Source organism: Myotis yumanensis, unplaced genomic scaffold, assembly GCF_028538775.1.
Source record: "Myotis yumanensis isolate MYYU_CA2020_CCGP unplaced genomic scaffold, mMyoYum1.0.hap1 SCAF_12, whole genome shotgun sequence".
NCBI lineage: Eukaryota > Metazoa > Chordata > Mammalia > Chiroptera > Vespertilionidae > Myotis > Myotis yumanensis.
This window is the reverse complement of record NW_027223763.1, coordinates 17,907,641-17,929,890: the sequence shown is the minus strand read 5'-3', so window position 1 is coordinate 17,929,890 and position 22,250 is coordinate 17,907,641. Positions and strand designations below refer to the sequence as shown.

The window sequence follows — 22,250 nt, the reverse complement described above, 5'->3', positions numbered from 1 at the left end:
AGTTTCCTGTTGCTCCACTCATTCTCCAAGGTCTAAAAATCCACATTCCATTCATACATATTCATATCTTTAATTTTTTCTCAAATTCTGCTGGTAGGAATATGAACTGTTAATACTGTTTTGAAGATGGATTTAATCATTTCTCACCACTATTCATAAAAATCATCCCTGACTTTCGAGACATAAATTCTGTAACTGGGAATCTATCCTCAAGAAATCATCTGAAATGCAGAAAAAGCTTCGCACACAAAGGTATTCACTGCAGGGAGGGAGAGCTACTGAATGGAATTAAGGTCACCTCTAATTATGATATTCTATTAAAACAAAGAACAGGATACTCGTACCCAGTAGGATTTCAACCACATAAAATAGTGAAAGAAAATTGACCCCATAAAGTTGACAATGTCTATCTCAAGTGGGCATTATAGCTGCTTTTTCCCCTTCTTCTTCTTTATATTTTTCTTTGTTTCCTACAATAAACACAGATTACTTTTGTCATAAAAAAGTTTTCTTAATAGTCTTTTTTAACTTAGTTGAAAACCAAATCATATGACTCTCAAAAAAGTTGTTGGTTGCATTGTTCTTAAAATAGTAAATAAATGAGCAATAAAACTAAATGTCCAAAAATAGGACAATATTTGAATGAACAACAGTTTAACAACTTAATGTCATTAAAAATATAATGACTCAGACTATGATGCCATGTATAACAGTAGATAGGAAATGGTGAGTAGAACAAAAACACATTTGTTGCCTCTATGTAGAAGTAGACCATAAAATAGGCCATAAAGGGAATAGGCCCAAAACTACCAAGTTTAAATGAAAAGTATATTACATTAAGGAACTGCAAATGTGAGTGTTTGCTTATTTAAATATTACCCTAATGTGGTTTCAAAAATAATTTTTAAACATTTGTAAGAATATTCTAAGCAGTTTCTTACAAGGAAACAAGTATTTTTAGTGAACTGAATAGGTTTAAATACTTTAAGATGTGTTTACTGAAAGATTTTTACCCTTTTACCTGCTGAATTATTCCAGCATCAAAAAGGGATGAAGAAGGAAAAAGGAAAGTACTTCAGTAGGTAAATGATACTGCGCATTCTCCCTGCATTAGAATAAACCCAAAGTTGCCCACTCACCTCTGTCATAATAGCTACTGGCCAGAGTTGATATTTTTTTTTTGGCAAAAAATTAGTGGAATGTTAAATATGTTTTATAATAAATCTCCTGCAGGAATAAAATATTTAGACATGAAATCTGGACTTATTTTTGTTCCTAGAGAAGGTAATCAACAAGATCCCTAATACCTGAATCATATAAGGATTTGTGATTCCTGGTCCTCCACTCTGAGATGGCCAAATGCTTGAAGAGTTGCTGGGACTGTGTTTCCAGGGTCATGGTGACAAAGCCCTGCTTGAGAGCAGAGGTTCCCTTGAACAAGCAGAGATGTTCAACTGCTGCTCCCAACTCTGAAAATAAAATTCCTCCAGGGAGCTTTAGACTCACCTACACAACTTTCTCTTAGGGCTCTTCAGAATGCGTTTCCTTCGACCCCTAGGCAGTGCCTCCGGATACTCTGCACCTCTTTCTGGCCTTATCTGCCTTGAACCTAACCTAACCCTGTGACTCCAACTCCCTGTAGCCTTGAGCAACATCTGTGCCTATTACCTGCCTGGACCTATGCCAAGCATGATCCCAAACACTGCAACGTGCCCCTGCCTTGTCCCAGATCAGGAGCCTGTGGTCCTGGCCAGATTGCCATTCAGTATCAGCTTACTCAGAAGCTATTCAACAGAAAATAAAGGAGTATAAGCTGATGAATCAGCACCAAAACACACTAAGTAAAATACCCACAGTTACCTGGACTTCCTGAATAAACATTTATTATGAATGAGGAGTTAGGTAGAGCTCAAATACAAAAGCATTCATCTCATCTTTCTTTCTCAAATATAATTTCCTCAAAAATAAGAACAAGCATAATTATGATTTATTTTCATTCCCTTCCACATAAAACCCATTCTTTATCAAATATTCCTAATTACAGTCATGGAAACTGAATGGGTCCTCCATCTGATTCCTTAGCTCTTTAAATCTCTGTGAAATATTATCCCTCACTGTTCCCTGGGTTTTCATAAAATGTGGATGACATATAAAAGCTTTGATACTGCAGATTTCCCCCCAAAGCAAGCATTCAGCATATAAACCCCTGGTTTTATTCACCTTCACTGAATCTGAAAGGTTAGAAACATTAATTTCAAGTGTGGGCGAACTCTAAACTATGATGTTGAAGTCTTAAGTATTGGCCCAGCTAAGTCCTAATCTTTGCCCAGTCTTCAGTGTTCCCAGGAGAAGCAGAAGCGAATTGTACAATGTGAAGGTGTTTGTGCCACCAGAGCCCTACCCCACAAAGCAGATGAGGATGCAAATGCCTGGAGTCCTCCCTCGTTTGGTTTGAGCTTATCAGACTAAATGTACTCAATGGCATGGCGTCATTTCTTCGAGGATTACACAGCCAGAGCAAACTTAAAAATAATTAGCTTAGAGTCACTGAATAATACAATGGGGAGAATGATCTGTGCAAACTGATTCTAAGTCCCCTGAAGGCTGGAAAGGTTGGGTAATGCCAGAGGCCCCGTGGACAGCAGCGGAAACTGGTACTTGAATCATGGTCTCATTAGTTTCAAACCCCAGTCGCATGTCTCATTCAGTCTCGAACTTCCCTTATGAATTTCCTATTTTAAATCTTTTTAAAAACTCTTCACACGGTTTTAAAACAGTAGGATAGAGGCATGAGCCCTTAAATCCTATCATGACAAAATAAGTAAACAAAAAATAAAAAGCCCGCCCAGCCGGTGTGGTTCAGTGGTTGAACGCTGACCCATGAACCAGGAGGTCACAGTTTGATTCCCCTTTAGGGCACATGCCCAGTTTGCAAGCCCGATCCCTAGTAGGGGGCATACAGGAGGCAGCCAATCATTCTCATCATTGATGTTTCTATCTCTTTCCCCCTCCCCCTTCCTCTCTCTAAAATCAACAAAAACATATTTACAAAAATAAAAATAAAAAGCAGCCTAACAGCAATAATTCCTACCCATTTTTTAAGCCACCAGGAAGCTAAGAATATACCCAATCATCTGGACTTCACTTACCAAAACTTAACTACACTCACCTCCCAAAAATATGCTTTCTATTCCTATTGGACTTTCATCCAGAGAAAAATTTTTAAAAGCCACAAACAGGAAGGCCCATTAAATATCACAAAAAATGTCAAATCATCAAACAGAAAGGACTGCCTTCCCACTGCCATTCACTGTCAGGACTTTATTTTGCTCCCATTACTCAACTCTTCCACGAGTCTGCAATCCCACGCACACACCCCACCACGGCCCTTCACAGAGGTAACCCCTTCTCATTCTGCAGAGCTAATCAAATGTCACTTCCCTAGGGAAATCCTGATTCACCCCGAAGTCAGATGAGGTTCCCCATTTAATCTCTTTTGAAACTCCCTGTTCTTTTCCTTTGTAGAAATCATCACATTTTGTACATAGATACTTGAGTGATTATCTGGTCACTATCCTCCTTTCCGCCTCAGATGATAATGATGCTTTATTCACTGCTCTTTTCCCAGCCACTAGCATAGGAACTGGAACTGTACATAATAAAGACATGTTAAATAGCGAATGACCCTAATTTTACACAAAACAGCAACAGGCTAGATCAGTATTTTTCAAACTTCAGTCCATGACCAGATCAGTGTGTTCAAAACTTCTGAATTATGACCAGCACTTTTTTTTAAATAAAAATGTAGAGTATCACAGAAAAAAAACAAGGGGGAAGCACAGTTTACTGTATGTAGTAAACAACATGAAACTCAAGTTTTATTCATGTGTGTATGACCATTTCTCACTATGGATCACGGTGAAAAAATTTTGGAAGCCACTGAACTAATGTCCCAATACAATTCTTCAAATTTCCCATCAAAATGCTCAAGAAGGTGCACAAACAGCAAAAATAATGGCAGCGGTACTAGAAAGACAGGAGGAAAAGAGCCAAAATCAAGACACTGTTCCCAAGGATGGGTAAGAAGCACATTCTTGGACCACATGAATCTGAAAGATGCACATTGCACCTTTTGAACATCAAAAAGACAGATGTTCTGATAAATGCATGAAAAATCCTGAGTCTGATTCAGAAATGCAGAGAATGCATAAATATGTGGACATCCCTCAACTACATGGGAGGCACCTGTGAAGCCAGCCAAAACAAGGCACCTAAATGGATGCAAATGCTAATGAAGCTCAAAGCTAATTATAGACACGTATGAAATATTTGTTACAGATTTTCTTATAAATCAGAATACAAAACCTAAACTATATTTAAAGTTTAAGTTAACAGGTAAAATATATAAAAATTTATTATATATATATAGGTATATATAGGATGTCCCCAAAAATATACACATACTTTCAATAATTATAAAGGCAGTGTTTATTAAAATACATTTCATTTTCAAAATTGAGCCATCAGCTGTTAAAGTGTGTATACATTTTTTTGGGGGGGGGATACCATGTATATAATGAAAATTGGGAAGGGGTAAGAAGGCAAGAAAAATAGTCATGTTAAATTCATTTTTGTACAGATTTTTAAAAGTTATTTAGCTCTTTTACTTTGGGCACCAGAAAAACATAAGTTTATGAAACTATTCGGAAACATAAAAGCAATCACTCTTAAAATTGAACTCTAGACTGGGCCATGTCAAAATACTATGAATGTATGAAACAAACAATGCATAGAAAAAGACAGAAAATAAAGGAAAGTCCAGGAAGAAGATCAGATTGAACCATATGAAAATGCCATTTTAACAGGCCACATGGAGTCAAATACCAACAATTCCATATCATTCAACTTAGCAACAACGATAAAAATGGTAGTTAACACATTCAGTGTGCCAGGCACTTTTAAAGCATTAATTAACAATTTTTGAAGGTGTGTTGTTTTTTACAAATAGAAAACTGTTGTCTTAGAGACATTATGTAATTTACTAAAGGCCATGTGACTAAATACCGGTGGAAGAAGGCAAGCCATAACAAAGAGAAAACTAAGGGGTAAGAAATAAGATCAAACATATTGGTTATAAGAATAAATTTAACAGTAATAAGTTTCCCTATAAGAAGTATGTTAAAACAAAATTGATCAATTTTTGCTTACAAGCAAAAATGTATTAACTAAAATGACACCAAAAATTTAAAATCAAAAGGATGAGTGAAATTATTTCAGACAAGGACAAAAAAAAAGGAGGATTGATAACATAAAGATCAGGAAAAAAATATAGTCCCAAATGCGTAGAGGGTTATTTTATATTAAGAAATACATAGTAAAGTCCTAATAGGAACCTTTATGTATTTAATACTATGTTAACTCATAGTAATTACTATTAAAAAAATTGACAAAAGCCCATTTGTAGAGAGAGAAAAGGACCATTACCAGTCTAGGACAGCTCAAGTACAGAATCAGGGCATAGAGGATGTGAATGATATTATTATAGCGCCTGAATTAGTAAACATATCTGTACTTGTCACCCAGAGAAAATCATGCTCTTTTCAAGCATCAGGACACAGAAACCCTTAATCAACAAGAAACAGAAATTGTACAAACCTCACTCCGTTACCATGATAATTAAAACCAGTAATTTATGCAAAAGCTTACATGTATACAATAAGGCAATCTTCAGCCAAGTCGTCCTGAACCACTAGTATTCCCAATGGAGTCAGATATGAACAAGAATGTTTACTTTCCCTGCACTGTTTTTATTTTTGCAGTGATTTTTTTAGCACAAAATAAAATTCAAGCTAGTTCCATTTTTCAAAAATTGCTACTTTCAGATGAAAACTCCTTCTCCCTCAATAATGTCTGACCCAAATTTTTTAAAATATTGCTGATTATTTTTAAGTTATTGAAAATGAAGTACTATACATAAAAAATGCCAACAAAGTTGATCAACTTCTACCCTTACGTCATTCCATCATTTAAAACAAATGATCTAATTTCAACTCAAGAAGTGAGAATCAGACTTTTGTTTATTTTTTTTCAATCATATCTTCTTTTTCTCTATCAACGTCTCCTTCCTCTTCCATCCTCACGTCCCAATTTTACTTAACTGCTTCAATTCCTCTCTCAAGCCTCAATATAAATGCTGCTTTCTCACCCCTCCCAGACAAAGTCCGTCTCCCTGTCATACCCTTCCAGGACACCCCACTTGTCTTCCTAATTCCAATCGCACTTGCAGTGACTCATTCAGAGGCATCTCCTTCACTAGATCGCAAATCTCATACAGTCAAGACCACTCATTTACCATAATATGCTCAGAAGATGGTAAATATATTAATTTTTATTCAAAATTTTTCAGTTCAAAAAAATTTTGAGTTTTATTACATGCAAAGTGTACTGGCACTAGGAAAACAGCAGAGAATAAAATAGAAATTTAAAAAAATATAATGCTTTCCCTTGCCGGGCCAGAGTGGCTCAGTGGTTGAGCATCAACCTATGAACCAGGAGGTCATGGTTTGATTCCCAGGTTGCAGGCTCGGTTCCCAGTGTGGGGCATGCAGGAGGCAGCCGATCAATGATTCTCTCTCATCACTGATGTTTCTATCTCTCCCTCTCCCTTCCTCTCTGAAATCAATGAAAATATATTTAATAATAATAATGCTTTCCCCCATCTAAGAAGACAAATATGATGGAAAAGAAAATATTGGGCAATTCAGATAAATGAAAAGGGTCACACTTTTTTCAATGCAGTAAGTGGAGAAGACCTCACCGCAGGCTACTGGGATTTCCAGTTTTTCTGAGAAGTTTTCTGGCTTGTCTTTTAGAATAGTAATGACAGTAATGTGACACCCATTGCTGTTAGTCTTGCAGTTAAGTAAGCCTGAAACACCAATCAGAAAGAATATATGCACCCCTGTGTTCATAGCAGCATTATTTACAATAGCTAAGATCTGGAAACAGCCCAAGTGTCCATCACTATATAAGTGGATAAAAAAACAAAAAACTGTGGTACATTTACACAATGATATACTATGTATCTATAAAAAAAAAAAGTATCTCTTATTCTTCGAGACAGCATGAAGGGACCTGGAGAGTATTGTGCTAAGTGAAATAAATCAATCAGAGAAAAACAAGTATTACATGATCTCACTTATATGTGGAATCTAATAAACAAAATAAACTGACAAACAAAATAGATCCAGAGACATGAAAGCATGCAACCGACTGAGGGTCCTCAGAGGTAATGGGCGCAGGGGAGGATAGAAGAGATCAACCAAAGAACTTATATGCATGTATGAATAACCCATGAACACAGTAGTGGGGTAAAGGCTTAGGGAGGGGATGGGAGTTGGGAGGAGGAGGGTCAGTGGGGGAAGAAGGGGAACATCTGTAATTCTTTCAACAATAAAGATAAATTTTTTAAAATAACTATATTGTAAAAACTATACTTTAAAAAACTATATCAGCCCCCATATTATCATCAGTCTTCCAATTATTTCCAGGATTTTTTCTCTTTGCTGGAATGAATTGGTTCAGGGGCTTTTATTCACCCCAAAGGAACATTAAGGTGAAACTCGAACTCCTTTATATCATCCCAGAGCCACCTCATCAAGAGAAGCCATAGTGGATACTCAACGAATGTCTGATAACAGTCATGCCCAGTATCAAGATGTTCCAGTCAACAACGGACCACATATACAATAGTCCCACAAGATTATAACAGAGCTGAAAAATTCCTATCACCTCCTGACATCATAGTTGGCATAGTGTCATAGGGTAACAGGTTACTAATGTTTGCAGTGATGCTGGTGTAAACAAACTCACTGTACTGCCACTCATATACAAATACAGCACATACAATTACGTACAATACCTAATACTTGATAATGAAAATAAATGACTGCTATGGGCTTAGGTATTTACTACACTTTACTGTTTATCATGACTTTAGAGCAGTGGTTCTCAACCTCCTGGCCCTTTAAATACAGTTCCTCATGTTGTGACCCAACCATAAAATTATTTTCGTTGCTACTTCATAACTGTAATGTTGCTACTGTTATGAATCGTCATGTAAATATCTGATATGCAGGATGGTCTTAGGCGTCCCCTGTGAAAGGGTCGTTCGACCGCCAAAGGGGTCGCGACCCACAGGTTGAGAACCACTGCTTTACAGTATACTCTTTCTAATTATATGAAAGAAGTTTGCTGTAAAACTGCATGCCATGTTAGGCCAGCAAGCTGCCTCAAATATCTCATGTTGACCCATGTCTCTTGATTGCATCGTTTTCGCTTGCACTTGATTTAATCTCCTGTTGTTTTATACATTTAGTGTAGCCTAAGTGCACAGTGTTTATAAAGCCTACAGTGGCATACAGTAATCACACAGGCCTTCACATCCACTCACCACTCCCTCACCCATCCAGACCAACTTCCAGGCCTGTGAGCTCCATCCACACATGTCAAGTCCCTTTACAGGACTACCATTTTTTAATCTTTTATACCATAATTTTACTGTGCCTTTTCTATGTTTAGATATGTTTAGATGCACAAATACCATTGTGCTACAATTACCTACAGTATTCAGTACAGTGACAGGCTATACAGGTTTCTATCCTAGGAGCAACAGGCTATGGGATGCAGCCTAGGTATGTGGCAGGTTATCCATCTAGGGTTGTGTAAGTGTACTCTATGATGTTCATACAATGATGAAATCGCCTAGAACAGGGGTGGGCAAACTTTTTGACTCGAGGGCCACAATGGGTTCTTAAACTGGACCGGAGGGCCGGAACAAAAGCATGGATGGAGTGTTTGTGTGAACTAATATAAATTCAAAGTAAACATCATTACATAAAAGGGTACGGTCTTTTTTTTTTTTTTAGTTTTATTCATTTCAAACGGGCCGGATCCGGCCCGCGGGCCGTAGTTTGGCCACGGCTGGCCTATATCCCCAGTGTCAAGTGGCACATGCCTGCATTTACTTGGACATATAACAATTAATCCTGAGTTCTGCCAAGCTCTGACTTCTTAGCTAAGCTTCCACGCTGAAAATCTCTGCTCTCGCTGGAACAATCCTCATATTCTCATGTGCCTACTCTCTGTTAATGGCATCGACATGCCCCATTTTTGTCCTTAACAGCGTCCAGCACCCTTCTAGTGGCCCCTCAAGACTGACCCACAGCACACCACCGCTGTGCCTGTCACTCACATGTAGCACCTGGGCCTTTCTTAATTATTACTCTTCTGTTGGAATGAGCTTTTCACCCAACCTGTCCACTGAGCCCAGAATCTTGCTGTAAATCTTTACTCCAAAACAGAGTTACTCTCTCTCCATCCTCAGATATTCAGATGGCATTTTATTAACCCTCCATTTAGGACACGTACCGCTGTCTACCTGATCTTAGGCATTTGTCTCTCCATGGCTCTCCATGCTTATGAGCTACTGGAGAGCAGGGAGCAGACTTCCTTGGTCATCATTTTTCTCCTCCTTTCTCCTTTCTTCTTCTTCTATGTTTAGTGTCCTCGGCCAAACATAGGGACTTCACCACGGAAGATTTCAGCTGCATCAAACTGAGTTCTCTGACCGGGTCTCATACGAAGTGACTAGTGAACTTGGAAAAGTCGGTCATCCTACCTCAGCCTTGGAAGCTTTAGGTCTCTGTGTCTAACCAGAAAGTAAAGCAAGCCCGGTGGAACTGCAATGAATCCTGGGTACAGAACGACTGCCTCGTTTTCTTGACATGGCAATAATCCTGCTCCCAACAAATCCTCATCCAAGATGGCAAAGCAGCCCCTTAACAAACAATTCTGTTCCCTCCCTTTCCTCCGCTGATTACCAGAGCCTCAGGGGGTCCTCTGATACTCCCACAAGGAAGCCTGCCTGTAATGACTAACGCCACCTATCTGCTCTGCTCCAGAAGCGGCCACAGGCCTTCCACCGATGCCTTGTGTCCCACCCAACCAGAGGGTCGCAGATGCCAAAATATGTGCTCCGAAGTGCCCCTCCTCCCCTGCCAGTGAAGCGGAGTCCTTGCGGAAATAACATTCTCTGTCATATTTGTTGTCCTGGTGCTCACGCAGCTGGAAATAGTTTTCTTGTTCCCTGTTCATATCTCTCTGCCGAGCACTCTTAATTGAGTAATATCATGCCGTGTCGATTAAAGAGGAGCCACACAGGCTCTTTGGACTTGAAACTTCTGGTGGCAACCTCCACAACAGCCTCTTTTCAGCCACAGAGAACAGAGGCAGGAGGCAGTGCGTGTCCACACAGACACACGCACGTACATATATAAACATATATATGGGTATACATAAACAGCCCCCGCCCACACATCCCACACATATGTAAATATATCTAAACACAAACGTTTGTGTAGGTTTCTATAAGCAAAAAGACAAGGATGGACGGCTATGTAACAAATTGATGACAAAGGGTTACATCAGATGGGTAAGGTTGAAGTGGCAGAGGGAGATTATCACATTTACTCTGACACATCTATATTTGTGAATCATTACAAAAAAACACAGATCTTATAAGTGAATGCAGCTACCTTCTTCTGGCCGGAACACTTTCTATTGGTTCGTATCCCTGAGTGACCGAACTAAGGTAAGTAAAATGCATTAACAAAGCAAAGTACGTCCCATGATAGCGTGACCTCAAAATAGGCCTGACTTCCCACGAATACTAGATTGGAATGATTCTAGGAAGCAAGTGAAACAGTGAATACAGAAATCCAAACACAAGTCGGGTTGAAATTAAGGAAGTCCAAAATGAGATGAAAGCCAGCATTACAGATATGAAACAACTACATCTATCTCTAGACTTGACAACTGACAGGTAAACCTGGGGTAAAACATTCCAAGTTTACAAAAAGAGGAGAATATCAGGCTCTGTTTCCTCCTCTTCTTCCTCCTCCTCTTTCTTCTTCTTCTTCTTCTTCTTCTTCTTCTTCTTCTTCTTCTTCTTCTTCTTCCTCCTCCTCCTCCTCCTCCTCCTCCTCCTCCTCCTCCTCTTCCTCCTTCTTCTTCTCTTATGTAAGAGGGAAGAGCTAACTCACTTGAAAATACTGAGAGTCGCTTGAAGAAAACATTCCTGAAGGTGAAGAACAGCTCAACAAACATGCTGCACATCTGAGGGGATTTCAAAAGAGCTTCTGTTGTTAATACAATGTGATAGGGTGCAAGCTCCCTGGGAGATGGGACCTAACATGTCCTGTTTGTCTACTGTTCCTCGGTAATGGGAGGTGTGCAACAAATATCTATTGAATATGGAGTGGAGAAATGAACAAATAAAAGATTAAGAGACAAGTAAATGAAAACTAGAGTTAGCAACCAGATCATATCAGTTCTTATTGCTACTTTACAGATGTAAAAAGAGAGGAACTGTGATTTACCCCAGCAACACCAAAATGGAAACTAAAAAGCCTCCTGATTCCCTCTATCATGATCCTCTTTTGCCTTCTAGGTTTCTTGGTTTATCTCCTAAGGTCCTTCCAGATCCTAATCTTCCAGGAGCCTTCCCTGCACCCACACCCACCCAAAGCCCTGCACCCACACCCACCCTGAGGGTCAGGTGCCCCAGGCTTGGTGCTACCATAATTATCTCGTTCATCATACTTGTCACACAGACTTGCAATCACCTATTAATATGTCTGCAACTCCTCGCAGAGGGTAGGGATCCTTATTCAACCCCCACTCCATTCCCCTAGGACCCAGCACAGTGCTTGGTGTACAGCAGGCAGTCAGCTCAGTGCTGCTAGGGTTGAACAGAACTTGTTTCCTCTGCCCTGAATCAGTTCTTTCAAAGAGTGAGGAATATCCTTCTGTTGGGGAAAGAATTTCAGAATGAAGGCAGTCCAGGGACTGGTCAAAGACAAACACATAAACACAGAGAAGGAAAACGGAGTATAGCAGACTTACATTAAATCAAATGTAGGGCATTGTTCTGAAATTTAAGAAAATTAATAAAGGGAAACTTGCAGAAAGAAAGAAAGAAAGAAAGAAAGAAAGAAAGAAAGAAAGAAAGAAAGAAAGAAAGAGAAGAGAGGGAGGGAGGGAGGGAGGGAGGGAGGAAGAAAGAAAGAAAGAAAGAAAGAAAGAAAGAAAGAAAGAAAGAAAGAGAGAGAGAGAGAGAAAGAAAGGAAGGAAGGAAGAAAGAGAGAGAGAGAAAGAAAGAAGAAAAGAGAGAGGGAGGGAGGGAGGGAGGGAGGGAGGGAAGGAGGGAGGGAGGGAGGAAGGAAGGAAGAGAATGGTTCATAGTAGCAGTCTCTGTATAGTGAATCCTAAACTTTAAGAAGCATAGGCACACATCATGGCCATAATGTACAAAATGTCCTTTAGCTAACAGTTTCACTTGGAAATCCCACTCCAAAGAGATCCATGATCAAGTCTTATTAAACTTTCTTTTTCTCTTTTAGAGAAAGAGGCTAGTTTTGAAATCATGCTCTCTTCTCTCCATATTAGATACAACAAGCACAGCATGATCTATCTCATTCAGGCTTACACATGGTTGTGTTAGCACTGGACTAAAGTAAAGACTCTGTCCTGCAGATATATCACTTTTTTAAAGCAGGGCCACAGAAATAAAGTAAATTGCAACATACATCCATGTATGCCTACATCCATGTAATTCTTTCATTTCTGAAAAAATTTGACATCTACATGAACTTCAAGGTTAAAGTTTCTACAGCACGGACCAGACGACAGTAGCTAATATTGAAGTGTTAAAACAATTTTCTTTGCCCATCCCCATAAGTCATTAATAACAACAACAATGCTACTTTGAAATCATACTAATCTGCTGGAAAAAAATGCCACGGAGTGTAAACAAAATACCTTTATGCCTACCCCCCCTCCCCCCCCCCCCCCCCCCCAAAAGTGTATCCTTCTAACAAATATAGGGTGTACTAACCTTGGCCTCCTTCACTTAATTAAATAATCAAACAAGCCAAACCCAGGTTCCCTTGCAGATATTAAGCAAACTGCTAGGAATATTTAAATTGTATTCAGAAGATAGTAAAAAGAAGCTGACCTAATCTCCTTTAATTACTGTCTCCTTGTAACCCAGTATCTCCAGATTCAAGGGCAATGAGAACATTGACCCAAATCAACTCCACCTTGGACATGCAAGTGACAAGCCATTCCTACCCAAGACAGAAGTATTGGGGTGTGAGAGGAAACCTACCGAGCTGCTAAGCACCTTTCCCAAAGGATCCCACAGACATTCTTCCTACATAAGAGATAATGAGCTACACATCTTAGCTCTAGAGATTGTTTTTGGGGGTTGGGAGAGCAAATGACCAAAAAGAAGGTTGTTTAAAAAGTATTAGTCTACAGTATTGAGCAGGCTGCTTCTATTGGAGGTTAAACTTAATGAAGGCTTCTCGGGGTTGGGTCAGCCCTCACTGCAGTACTCAGGGTACTACTCTCCCGCCCCCTCCTCCCCTCCATCATCACCCCTACCCTTTACAAGGGCATTAACCCCAATTCCAAACTGATAATAATTCTTTCTCTTCTGTGCTGCAAATAGTCAACAACTGTGGTTAAATACTATGCATAACACAAACAGGGTCAAGAATGCCGGTTGCCATTGCAGTCATGTTTAAATTAGGATTAACCAGCAGTCCCTTCCCTAAACAAAACAAAACAAAGCAAAATACCTTCTTGGTCAGCTCTGTGCCTGGAGAGTGACTTTAACCTACATGCTCAAAAGGTCCAAACATAACACAATAGCGTCATTAATTTTTACTAAATTAAATTTCTCAAAAGTAGAAAAAGCATTATCAATTGGGGGGTGGGGGGAAGAAACCACATATTCATTTATTCTGCAACCTGTATATCATCTGGATAAGCTAGTAGCAGTGCCCTAGAACTCACTAGCCATGAGTTACAACGGAATTTAATGGAATAAAAACCCAATCACCTCTCCCTCGTTTCATCCCTCACTATGCCCCAATATATGTTACTCACTGTCTTCCTACATCTTGAAGCTAAACAATACTTTCCTCTCCCCATCTCCATGTAGTACAACTCCTTAAAATAACATCCAAGTTCCCCCAGAATCTACCACCTTATAAATGTCCAGCCCTCATTACCCTGGACTTCAACCGCCCCTTTACCCCTCCCCAACATCCATCTTCTAAGAGTTGCATCAGCTCAGCCAGTGTAGCTCAGTGGTTAAGCACCGACCTATGAACTGGAGGTCACCATTTGATTCCCAGATTCCCCATAAGGGCATGTGCCTGGGTTGCAGGTTCGGACCCCAGTAAGGGGCAAGCAGGAGGCAGCCAATCAATAATTATCTCTCATCACTGATGTTTCTATCTCTCTTTCCTTCTCCCTATCTCTCTGAAATCAATAAAAATATACATTTTTTTAAAGAGTTGCATCATTTTCATTCTTCAAGTCCCTTTCAGAAGTCTTCCCCAAAGTCAGAATTTAATTTTCCATTCCCTGGCATGCCAAGGTTCTTGGATTCTATAGCTGCTGCCCAGTTATGCAATCCAGCTGCTATATTGCAGTTAGCGGCATCTTTTCCCTCGCACTGCAGCTCCTTCTAGGGCTTCCTTTTCATCATACTAATATCTCCGCTAGAGGAGGATTTTGGGAATTGCTTACTGAATTTAAATTTCCTCCTTTTCTCACCACTCTGTAACATCCATAAGACTTCTCCGTGAAATAGTTAACATGATAGAGACTTTGTGGGGTAACCTATCTATAATATATAAAAGCCTAAGCAACTATTATGACCAAATGACCAGAACGACCAGAACAACTGGTCGACCAGTCGCTATGATACACACTGACCACCAGGGGGCAGACGCTCAACACAAGACCTGCCCCCTGGTGGTCATTGTGCTCCCACAGCCAACCTCCCGTGGCCCCTTCCCCCGGCCAGCCAGCCCCCATCGGCTCCTGGTGCTAAACCATTCGAAGAGACCTGCTTCTGGGTCATGGTTACGTACATAACAGAGCAGCTCCCTCACTGCGATCTATTGAAAGTCAGCCCTCGACACAAGGGTTTGTCTTGCTCCCGTTCTCTCCCTTCCTCTCCCTTCCTCAGGGGCCGCCAGCCCGCAGTGGTGGCAGCGCAGTGGCAAGGGAAGGAGGAGGGGGGAGGCGAGGAACCACATGGTGGCAGAGCACTTACAGCGGCCATTCCTTCTGCACCTGGCCCAGCAATCGTCACCTCCTCTCCTGACCCTGCCGGGGCCCTCGGGCCCGGGGTGGGATGGGGAACTGGGGGTGGGTGGCAGTGGACACAGCCCCTTTCCGAGGGGGGCCAAGGGCCCATTCCTTCCTCAGGGCCAGCAACCAACCTCCCTCAGTCCCTCCCCTCCAGCCAGCCAACCTCCTGCAGTCCCTCCTCCCACCCCCCCACCCCCCCCAGCCAGCCAACCTCCCACAATCCCTTCCCCTGAGGCGGCCAACCTCCCACAGTCCCCCCCCCCTCCCCGCCCCCCGCCGCCCTGGACAGCCGACCTCCTGCGATCCCCCCTCACCCGTACACGAATTCATGCACTGGGCCTCTAGTGTAAAAATAAGAAAACAAACAGGAGTATGAGACCAAGTCAGCAAGGCCAGAGCAGACTTTCAGACTTGAAACCAAGAGCTTATGCTCAAGTTTTTTACTACATCACACTTCACTTTAAAATAAATCATGTTCCTCGAGTGCATGTGTATATTGGTACAAGAAAAGAAAGACAGGCCATGCATTAAGCACAGACATTAAAATCTTGACCTCAGACTAAATTTCAAAAGTCATGATGTCCTAAACACGGAGCTTCCCAGTAAAAATTGTAGAGTGTATTCTACCCAGATTGCAACTTTCCCTGCAAAGCATTTGAAATAAAGTTTCCCTAACAGTCACTATCAGACTGAATGCCATTCTGTATCAAAAACACTTAGCAAGTTCTTTGCATTTCCCAGTAGGTCTATCAGAACAGATTCAGTAAAACCTTGAAAATGCTATCGCACAATATTTTTAATCAAATTACTCTTTAGAAAATATTAACTTCGAATGAAAATAGAAGTTTCAAAATGCAAGTTGGTGGATGGGCTGCCACTTACACTCCCACCTCGGTTATTTTGTTCCCATCACTCACAGGGAAACTGGGGTCCAGGCTGAGTGTCCAATGCACTGGGCAGCAGCTGACCCACTTAAAAACAGCATGCGAATAGAAGGAGCATGGGTCAGCTGTGGGGATCTCCTAGATATTAAAGCTAAGCAGGATCGCACATTTTAAATAATAAGGGTAATAAAAGATTGACGGGGGAGGGAGTATTACTGATGCCCTTGCGGAGAAAGAAAGAAAAAAAGAGAAAAATGAACTCCCAGCTCCAGGCTCTTCCCCCTCCAGGCATCTCCTACTGCTGGTTTTTTTCACCTTCCTGGCCCTCTTGTCCTATCACTTCCCTCCAGGACTAACCCCTTCACACTTCCTCTTTACCCTCTTCCTACTGTTCTAACATGGGACAACCACCCCCACCCCCAGTTTCTAGTTACTTGGGGAGCTGGAAGGAACAGCCAAGATCACCAAACCCCTCCATTTTCCAGATGAGGTCACCAAGACAGAGAACGCACTGACCTGACGGGCTAAGGTCGCACCACTAGGGGACGCGGTACTGGCTTGAATGATGACAACCCAGTCCTTCTGCCCGGCCCCTCAGTCCCTGCCTTCCCGCCATACACTGCTTCTTTCTCTTGCTACTTGGCTTCTTTATCCTCAAGTTAAACGGTATCAAGAAAAGTAGCAACCTTCACATACTTACAATGCCGATTGTTGGTAACAAGTTTGTATTGGGGGCAAATACGCTCACTCCTACCCGGATTTGGAGAATCAGGGGCTGAAAGGGCTAGCCTAGCCGGCATAGAGTGAGTGAGGAGTGAGGAGAAAGTAATGGAATTTAGTTCAGACCAGACAACCATAACTCCAGTAGACACCCTTTTTCACAGGGGCTTGCTCTTCTGTTTGACAAGGGACTATCTCCTTCCGAGAACTGATCGGTATTCCCAGCGCAGGGAATCCCTTTCACCAGAATTGCTTTGAACCTCTCACCGCACAGTTAAGCTTACTACGCCTGGCAAACGATACTTACTCAAGTAGGTGAAAAGCACGAACTGGTAGAGCCTGAAGGAATAGAGGATTTTGCCCTAATTAGCTGCAGTTACATGTTTTCAATGCTCGCTTTTGCACATATGTATCTATTTCAATGGGAAGCAACGCATTCATACTGGAGTTTTAATAAGCGAGCACTCGCTGGAAACCCACGTTTGCGAAAAAATCCACAAATTTCAACAAAAAGAAAAAGAGAGAAAGAGCAGAAGTAGCGGCAGTGAGCAACACCCCGGGGGGCGGGGGGGCGCGGACTACAGGCAACAAATCCTGGATGCCGTCATTCCTACACATCAAAGCCAAATGGCAGCAAAGAAAAACAAGAATAAAATTTAAATCCATTCAACACAGCCCAGTCGTCCTACACAAACCAAGCGAGCCCGTTTGATTTCAAAACCACCATCTCAAAGCCAGGTCCCTCCCTTGCCGTAGATTTTCCAGTGACTTGCTAAGCGTGTTTGCGAAGCGGCTGGGCAGAAACTGAAGTTGAAAGTCCGCAGCCCGAGACGGACTCCTGTGCTGAGTTGTCGGTGAAAAGTAAGTGGTGCGGGAGCTCCCAGCTGCGGGGTGCGAGGTACCCCGGCGGTTCCCCGTCCACCCGGGCGAGGCTTTGGGGGGATCTCGAGCGCCCCCGGCCAGCCTTCCCGCGCCCCCACCCGGCCCCAGGTAACCCAAGGCCACCTCCGTGTCCCCTGGGCGGGCCCCGGACGCACTGACCTGGCCGGGGGACAGGAGGGCCGGCGGCCCGGGCGGCGGCGGCAACTTCCCTCCCAGGGCTCGGTCCACTGGCTGTTTGGGGAGGCCCAGGCAACCTCGCCTCCTGCAGGCCAGCTTGCAGGCAGCACACCCACCCACACCCGACACAGGCGCGCGCACACCCACCCGCGCACGCACACACTGGCACACACAGCCACAAAGCCCGTCTGCGGGGCCGGCCGATCGCGCCTCCTGCGGTCGGAGGCGACTCCGCGGGCACTGGCTCCGGGCCCAGGGGGCGCTGTCCCCCCCGCCCCGCGCCCGCCCCTTTACCTGCGCGCCGCCTGGAGTCTGGTTCCCGCCGCCCCGGGCTGGCCTCCCGCTACGCGGTCATTCTCCGTGGCCCTTCGCCCCGCAGCCAGCCGAGAGCCCGGCCCTCCGCCCACCCCTCGGAGGTCGCCAGGAGCCGGGCCACCCCCTGCGTCCACCCCGCCGGGGGCCCGCGCGAGGCCGGGAGGCCGGGGAGCTCGGCAGGAGGACGGGGGAGTCACAACGCCGGGAGCGTCCACCGCCGCCTGGCCCCACCGCTCGGGCTGTGGCGCGCCGGCAGGGGCCACCGGAGAGGGGCGCGGAGGGAGTGCCGGAGAAGCAGCACGGACGCCAACCTCTTCCTTCCCCCGCCTTCTTTCTTTTCAGCTGGCTCCACGTAGCACAAGTCAGCAACTCCCGCACCCCCAAACTCCCTCCCCCTAGCGCATTCCCCTACCTGGCGTGACACCCCCAGAGCCCCCAACCTCCTGCGATCCCCTTCCCCCATTCATTCACTGAGCTTCCCGCCCCGGCAGCCTAAACCCATTCATTATTTTACCAACCCCCCCCCCCACCCCCGCTCCCGCCCCCCGATCTGACACACCCGCGGCGGGAGACCCAAAGCCGCCAGCTCGGGTTCCCCACCCCCAGGCCCTCCAGCGCTCACCTCAGCGCGCGACAGCTGGCGGGACTCGGGTGGGCTCCCCCACACGCTGCATTTTCACTTCGTCGCTCTTCTCTTCCCACTTGAAAAGCTCTGGAACACATCGCGGGGCCCCGCAAAACCCCTGAAGTATGGCCTCTCGTAATTCGGTGTCCAGAGTTTCCAGCAGACAAAGTTTCTCCGAGCGCAGCCTCTACTTGGAGGCTGCAGAGCACGGAGAGGCGACTTTGCGGCCGGAAAGGTGCACAGGTTTCCAGTTCTGCGTTTTCGATGGGCTGGGTCCGCAGACCACAGCGAGGGTGAATGTGCTCCCTTAGCTCTCCACGTCCATGATTACACATTTCTCTTCCGCTTTCCCGGCGCAACTCTGCAAGGGCAAGCTACCCATTTTGGAAGAGGAATGAAGGGCGGGGAATGCACACCTGGAGGTGTGGGCAGGAGCGGCGCGGGACTACGGCCTGGGGATCATTCTTTGGAAAGTGTCAGGAACAGATTCGCCCAGGAACAGATTCGCCCAGGCCCTAAAACAACACCCAGTCAATCCTGGTCTCCCAGGCCGCGCCGCCCCCACCCCCACCCACCTTTCATCCTTGGTTTCCCAGGATTTTCGTGGTGTTGGTAAATTCTCTGCCTCTCATTCCGCTGCTAAAGCCTCCACACATCAAACGTAGCTGCTTAGAGATAGAAAGCTTAGTGAACTCTCGCCTGGAGTGGCATAGAGAGAGCCAGGGCAGTGTAAGGTAAGGTACCCGGCAGGACTGAAACAGCTACATCTAAGACAGAACTGCAGAGCTGCGAGGGAGTGCTGCGTGGGTGGCGGCCACTCGTTAACCTTGGGCTTTGCAGCAAGGAGAGGTGACTATAAACCTCACTCACTCAGGGAGGGGAAACCTTCTTGGAGGAAGTGGAAATTGTTTAGGCTTCCGGGAGGGTATGCTTCTAAGACAGCACAACCACCTCCAGGGTGAGACTGCTGACACCGGGGGCTGAGGTCCCCTTGTGGTTTGCACAGGATGCTCAAGGCTAAGGCCTGGCTGGTAGTCCAGTCCTATCTGAAGCTGTTTCCTTTTCAAAACAATGTATCAAATCCCTTTTTTAAAAATCAACGTTAGCCAAAACCGGTTTGGCTCAGTGGATAGAGCATCGGCCTGTGGGCTGAAAGGTCCCAGGTTCGATTCCAGTCAGGGGCATGTGCCTGGGTTGCGGGCACATCCCCAGTGGGAGGTGTGCAGGAGGCAGCTGATCGATGTTTCTAACTCTCTATCTCTCTCCCTTCCTCTTTGTAAAAAATCAATAAAATATAGTTTTAAAAAAAATCAACGTTAAACGACTCCGCTTTCTCTCATTTCCTACCAACTTATGATTTATTTTACAATAACCCACTGAAAATATGAGAAAATAGAAATTTTAATACATGCACAGTACTAATATTGATGTATGACATGCAGAAAATGCATAGTCTTACCTCACAAATAATGAGAAGAGTTGATCTTAAATTCTAAAATATATATATATATATAATATAATATAATATAATTAATATAATATAATATAATATAACAAAGAGGAAAATGTCCACTATAAGATCTAAGTATAGCCCTGGCCGGTTTGGCTCAGTGGTTAGAGCATCACCTGAGGACTGAAGGGTTCCCGGTTTCCATTCCGGTCAAGGGCATGTACTGTGGCTGCGGGCTCCATCCCCAGTAGGGGGCGTGCAGGAGGCAGCTGATCACTGTTTCTCTCTTTTTTTTTTTTTTTTTTTTTAAATATATTTTATTGACCCTTCACAGAGAGGAAGGGAGAGAGACAGAGAGAGTTAGAAACGTCGATGAGAGAGAAACATCGATCAGCTGCCTCCTGCACATCCCCCACCGGGGATGCGCCCGCAACCCAGGCACATGCCCCTGACCGGAACCGAACCCGGGACCTCCCAGTCCGCGGGCTGACGCTCTATCCACTGAGCCAAACCAGTTTCGGCTGATCACTGTTTCTCATCGATGTTTCCAACTCTCTATCCCTCTCCCTTCCTCTCTATAAAATCAATAAAATATGTTTTTGAAAAAAGATCAAAGTATAATAAAAACTATACATTGGTAAGAAAAGTAAAAATATACTGAAAGGGCTTTTCCTTCCAACTCAGGAAAACCACTTAGCAGATTTTCCTGTCTCCTTCGTACTACACACTTTTTATTTACTTTCAGTTCCTCAAAACTTCTGCATCTTCTACTGAAGATAAATTTAAAATTTTATTTTAAAGAATTAAAGTATTGTTATATTATTAATTTTATAAATACACATAAAATAAATCTTTAATTTAATAATTAATTATTTCAATGTTTAGTCCTATCTCACAAATCAAAGGCAATGTGAAAATGAGTTTCTTGCCTACCATTCAACTTAGATATTTTCCAAAATATTGATTTTATCTCTGGCTGTCTGAAGGAACATGGCTGCTTCTGCTTTGACTATATATTAACTGCCTTAATTACTCTGTGGTCCTTTCTACTAATATCAAATAAGGAGTTGTGTCCACACAAGACTTGTATTAAAGAGTTCTAAGTTATTTGCTGTAAAACACTTTCTGTCCTCTTTATTTGGTCTGCCATGTCCTAAAGTGAAATGGAGAACAAAATATAAGGTCAGTCTGGATGGACCTGTTTTCTTCACAAGTGTGGGCCTGACTGAAAGCACCTGCTCTGGCCCAACTGGGGTGGCTGAGTAGTTGAGTGTCCACCTATGAGGTGAAGGTTTGACTCTCCGTCAGGGCACATGCCGGTTGCATGCTCAATCCCCAGTGGGAAGCGTGCAGCCTATCAATGTTTACCTGGATGTTTCTCTCCCTCTCCCTTCCTCTTTCTTTCAAATCAGTAAAAACATTTTAAAAGCGCCTGCTCTGCAGCCAGCTTCTGGTCAACAACTTTAAAGTCCAATCTTGTTCAGCACTGAGATGTATCCAATAAACTAGTATTGTATTCCAAATGAGCCGGTTTTGTCATCTGTGAAATGGGTTAGTAGTACTAGTACAGTATTTTATTATGTTCCAAATTATCTTTATCAAAGTAAGATAATGTATTTGAACAGGCGTCTTAAAACACTGAAGTAGAAGATGTTGTTTCAACAGAGATGAAGAATACCTTGATACACTTTCTTTAACGTTTTAATCTGTCTGTGGCCCTCTTGACGTTAAGATTTTATTCTCTTTCTTGGGTAGTCATCCCACTGCTTTCTGTCCTAACCTCCCTCTCTTATCCTCTGCCAAGCAATGTTTCTCTATATTTGTTTCTTCAAATGACTTCAGCAGACCGCTGGTGCAGTCAACGTGAGAAAAAATATTTCCAGCAAAACCAAGAGAATTTTAAAGAGGGATATTTCAAGTAGAGTTTACATTGATATCTTAAAGGACTTTGTCCAACCACTGATGT

At 43.4% G+C, this 22,250-nt stretch overlaps 1 protein-coding gene across 4 annotated transcripts in view; it reads right to left on the bottom strand.

Annotated features, from left to right (window-relative positions):
- The window catches only part of LPAR1 (lysophosphatidic acid receptor 1), a 199,324-nt gene that overhangs the window by 104,451 nt on the left and 72,623 nt on the right, over window positions 1–22,250 (bottom strand). Inside the window, exon 1 of one of the 4 annotated variants that reach the window (XM_070430915.1) lies at window positions 18,832–19,197. The exons of 1 other annotated variant lie outside the window; for it this stretch is intronic. The gene's annotated coding sequence lies outside the window, so the exon portion shown is untranslated. Of the gene's footprint in view, window positions 1–17,876; window positions 17,982–18,188; window positions 18,392–18,831; window positions 19,198–22,250 lie in introns of those variants that run through there. 2 more of the 4 variants (XM_070430916.1, XM_070430914.1) reach the window with 2 other exon arrangements.